The sequence below is a fragment of the Carex rostrata genome, chromosome 7 (genome assembly GCF_964058835.1).
Source record: "Carex rostrata chromosome 7, lpCarRost1.2, whole genome shotgun sequence".
In the NCBI taxonomy this organism is placed as follows: Eukaryota; Viridiplantae; Streptophyta; class Magnoliopsida; order Poales; family Cyperaceae; genus Carex; species Carex rostrata.
Window position 1 is genome coordinate 13,948,810 of NC_135924.1, and position 5,660 is coordinate 13,954,469.

Genomic DNA, 5,660 nt, shown 5'->3' on the forward strand with positions numbered 1-5,660 from the left:
AATGTGCTTGGAGACCAAATTTTACATTTTTTTTATTTTTTTTTCCAATTTATTAAGCCAGTTTTCTAATCGCTAATTTTAATAAAGAGTGAAAAGTTTCTGGATCAATGAAAACTTTTTTTTAAAATGACTTAATAAATAGTAAAAAAGTAAAAAATATTGTAAAATTTGGTCTCCAAGCATATTTTACTATGGATTGAATGTTGAACGGTTTGGACTTTAAAAATATAAAAATCGAAGCGTTTGTTCCAGAGCCTAGAAACAAACGTTTTGATATTAGTCAATCTCTCTCCCTCTCTCTCTCTCTATATATAGGTTTATTTTACTATACACTCTTATTTTGTGATTTTAAAGTTTGAACCGTCAATCCAAATCATTCAACCTAATCTCCACATTAAATTGTGCTAGGAGACTATCTTTTACACTTTTTTTCAAAAAACATTTTACTATTTTTTTTAGATTTTTTTAATATCACTGTTTTTCGATGGTCTAGAATTTTCTATAAAACAATGATTTTAAATTGTAAAATTTGGATTTTTATATATCTCCTTTTCCGGTTGATATATATATAGAGAGAGAGAGATGTGCTATGGTGCATTGCAATGCATAGACACCCTTGTGCATTGGACCATAAATTACCGATTCAAAGTCCAAATGACCGATCCAAGCCATTCATCTTGTTCTCCATATTAATATGTGCTTGGAGACCAAATTTTACATTTTTTGGAATTTTTTTACTATTTTTTTAGATTTATTGAAAATCTGAAAATCCGGATGAACAGTAAAAACAGTAAAAATTTCTGGACCACCGGATCAGCGATTTTCAAAGTGGCTTAATAAATAGGAAAAAAATTTCAAAAAATGTAAAATTTGGTCTCCAAGCACATATTAATATGGAGAACAAGATGAATAGTTTGGATCGGTCATTTGAACTTTGATCAGTGATTTATGGTCCAATGCACAAGGGTGTCTATGCATTGCAATGCACCATAGCACATCGATCTCTCTCTCTCTCTCTCTCTCTCTCTCTCTATATATATATATATATGAGATGGGCTACGGTGAGTTGCGAAGTAAAATGCGTTTCTACTTCACGCCGTATTTTTATTTTGAAAGTCCAAAAGACCGATCCGAACCATTAGATGTTTAATCCATATTGAAATGTGCTTGGAGACCAAATTTTACATTTTTTTGAATTTTTTTACTATTTATTAAGCATTTTTTAAAATTGCTGTTTTGCTGTGAACACTAAAAACAGTAAAATTTTCTGGACCATCAGATCAGCGACTTTCAAAATTACTTAATAAATAGTAAAAAAATTCCAAAAAATGTAAAATTTGGTCTCCTAGCACATTTCAATATGGAGAACAAGATGAACGGTTCGGATCGACGTTTTGAACTTTAAAATCGCAAAATATGAATGTGAAGCAAAATAGTCGCTTTATTCCGCAACTCATCATAGCCCACCTCTCTCTCTATATATATATAGAGGAGGGTTCTAATGCCTCATTTTTTTCATACCTCATCATATCTCATATTTTATATTTTCGTTTTCAAAGTTCAAATTGTCGATCCGAACCGTTCAACAAAATTTTTATATTAAAATATGCATGAAGATGAAATTTTATATTTTTTGGAATTATTTTGCTATTTTTTTATATAGGTACAAAATCACTGTTTTTGAACCGTTCAAAAAACAGGGATTTTCTACCCATCTTAAAAAATAGCAAAAAAATTTAAAAAATATAAAATTTCATCCCTAACCATATTTTAGTATGGATATCATGTTGAACGTGTTACATTCCGAAATTTTAAAACATGATTAAATTTCTAAATCGATCATTTGGCTTAAATAAAAAGTTTAATTAACTTAACGATCGTTCAGAAATTTTTCTGACCGACTAAAACGAAACTAAAATTTTTTTCGTAATATAAATAATGTATGAAATTATGTATAATAAAAATTAGAGATTTAGAAATAAAATAAAATAAAATATAGCACTACGAATAAAATTATCATTATTCGGTAAATTAAAAACTTAGAAAATCCGTTACAATTCTTTTTAAGTTTTAGGAAAGAAGAAATTTATTTAATTAGATTCGTGTAAATAAATAAATAAATTGAATTCCAAATAAGAGCATAATTATACGAAATTATTCGTACAATTGGATTTTAGAATTTATAAAACTAGTTCATTTAGGAAATTTAGAGAGTTAATGGAATATATAAAAATTATATAAAATGAGAACGAATTATTCGAATCTTAAATTGAGAGATAAATACACAAATTATATGTACAAATATAGTTACAAAAAAATTATGAACTTTCGATTTGAATTTATGAAAGAAACGGAATTAAAACCAATTAAAAGAAACAATGTTTATATTATGAATTGTTTAGACCATTTGATTTTGCTGCAGCACGGATCTTAAAGCAGCCCCACTAAATACCCAACCCTCTCCCTTCTCTCTTTCTCTCCTTCCCTACCCGTGACAGCCCCCTCCCCTTTCCGTCCCCTCTCCTCTCTTCTACGCCAAAGAAGAAAAAGGGGCTCCGCCCCCTCCCGTCGCCGGCGAGCCGCCACGCCCCGCGCCCATGCTCTCCTCTCTCTCTCTTTCTCGGTTCGTAACTAAGCGGTACGCTCGTCATAATAAGGTGCGGGATTCTTGGACTTGTTTGATACTTTATTTTCAGGAATTAAACTGTGTATTCGTTTGTCATGTTGAATATCTGATTGATTGCATCATTGAATTGTGTAGAACATTTGCATAGCCCAATCAAATTAAACTCGAATTGATGTGACTTGAGTGATTTGCATGCTGGTATGGTTGTAGGTTGTGTCGATCTATTATGATCTGATTTGATTGAAAGTCACCACGATTTGATTTGGATATGTATGTGAATGGATTTACGAAGTTAAGCACTTGGATCCAATGAATTTGCCAAGTCAGGCTGTATGCTGACTTGGATTCCCAGGATCCTAAATGGCCTTAGGTGAACGGCCCTCGATATTCCCAGTACCGGTTGGGACGAGGGAGGGTGATTATGTTATGATGTGTGATTTGGAATCGTGGGTGACTAGTGTGTAACGTCTATGGCTCGGTGGCATTCTCCTATGTGTTAATGCATTTGGAAGGTCAATTGGATATTACGACTATTGGAATGATTCCAATGAGGATCTTCTTTATATGATTTGAACCAGACCTTAATAAATTGTTCAGCCAAGCAATTGCAGATGGGTGTGTCACACCCCAAATCCACGGGTGCGACAGCCTGCCGCGTGTATCTATCAGGTGTCACATATACACGCAAGGTAGTGGATCTTTTATATGCATTACCAATATCCTCATTTGCTGCATCCGTGAAATAAACCTGAAAATAATCGGGAGGGTGGGGGTGAGAATAAATTCTTAGTGCGAAATTTGCCACAGTTTAGATTATTGGACTTGCAATCAAACTCTATATTCAAAAATGAAACCCAAGCAAAAACAGTTCAAACCGATATATATATAATCATAAATAACAGAATGCCAATGCTAGCCAACAATTTATCAACCTGAAACACAGTTCAACGGAATTTCCAAGATGAATTTCAAACACAACATATATTTGGCTTAACTCGATCAATTAGGGCTTGTAGCAATTGCAGATGTTATTTCGAGCTGAACCCTTTATCAAACCCACATCTGTAGGGTTACTGACACCTACAGATGGCCAACCGCTGGACCCTTTATCTGACACCCATCTGCAATCGCTTGGCTTAACAGTTTATTATGGTATGGTTCAAGTCATATAAAGAATATCCTCTTTGGAATCATTTCCACTGTTCGTAATACTCAATTGACCGTTCAAATGCATTAACACGTAGGAGAATGCCACAGAGCCACAGACGTTACACATGTCACCCACGATTTCCAATCACATCTCATAACATAATCACCCTCCCTCGTCCCAACCGGTACTGGGAATATCGAGGGCCGTTCACCTAAGGCCATTTAGGATCCTGGGAATCCAAGTCAGCATACAGCCCGACTTGGCAAATTCATTGGATCCAAGTGCTTAACTTCGTAAATCCATTCACATACATATCCAAATCAAATCGTGGTGACTTTCAATCAAATCAGATCATAATAGATCGACACAACCTACAACCATACCAGCATGCAAATCACTCAAGTCACATCAATTCGAGTTTAATTTGATTGGGCTATGCAAATGTTCTACACAATTCAATGATGCAATCAATCAGATATTCAACATGACAAACGAATACACAGTTTAATTCCTGAAAATAAAGTATCAAACAAGTCCAAGAATCCCGCACCTTATTATGACGAGCGTACCGCTTAGTTACGAACCGAGAAAGAGAGAGAGAGGAGAGCATGGGCGCGGGGCGTGGCGGCTCGCCGGCGACGGGAGGGGGCGGAGCCCCTTTTTCTTCTTTGGCGTAGAAGAGAGGAGAGGGGACGGAAAGGGGAGGGGGCTGTCACGGGTAGGGAAGGAGAGAAAGAGAGAAGGGAGAGGGTTGGGTATTTAGTGGGGCTGCTTTAAGATCCGTGCTGCAGCAAAATCAAATGGTCTAAACAATTCATAATATAAACATTGTTTCTTTTAATTGATTTTAATTCCGTTTCTTTCATAAATTCAAATCGAAAGTTCATAATTTTTTTTGTAACTATATTTGTACATATAATTTGTGTATTTATCTCTCAATTTAAGATTCGAATAATTCGTTCTCATTTTATATAATTTTTATATATTCCATTAACTCTCTAAATTTCCTAAATGAACTAGTTTTATAAATTCTAAAATCCAATTGTACGAATAATTTCGTATAATTATGCTCTTATTTGGAATTCAATTTATTTATTTATTTACACGAATCTAATTAAATAAATTTCTTCTTTCCTAAAACTTAAAAAGAATTGTAACGGATTTTCTAAGTTTCTAATTTACCGAATAATTATAATTTTATTCGTAGTGCTATATTTTATTTTATTTTATTTCTAAATCTCTAATTTTTATTATACATAATTTCATACATTATTTATATTACGAAAAAAAATTTAGTTTCGTTTTAGTCGGTCAGAAAAATTTCTGAACGATCGTTAAGTTAATTAAACTTTTTATTTAAGCCAAATGATCGATTTAGAAATTTAATCATGTTTTAAAATTTCGGAATGTAACATTCTTCCCCCCTTAAAAATAAATTTCATCCTCGAAATTGAAAATCAAAATAGAAAATAGTATCTTTCTTACTCTAAAATAGTTAGACCAAAAATTAAGATGCATAATTTAACCACTTTAATTAATTGTATAAATTCACCACGCTTCCGCTGCGCTACTCTGATTGTCATATTTTGTACGAAAATTTTATCAAGAACTTTCAAAATAATTACTAATGATTGCCATTCGACAAGAATTATGATTTTATTCAAGACTTATTTAGCTGGTACCACAACATTAAGATTATTCTAAAATAATTATTTGTTAATTTATTATTACAAGTTTATCAATATATTTAGCTGGTACCACAACATTAGGTTCGGTATCAAATCCGATAAGAAGATAAAAAGGAAAGTGAATAAGATTTTCAATCGATCACTTGGTCCACTCGATTTACAGCAAAATAGCACTTGCGTGCTTCATTTCTCAAAG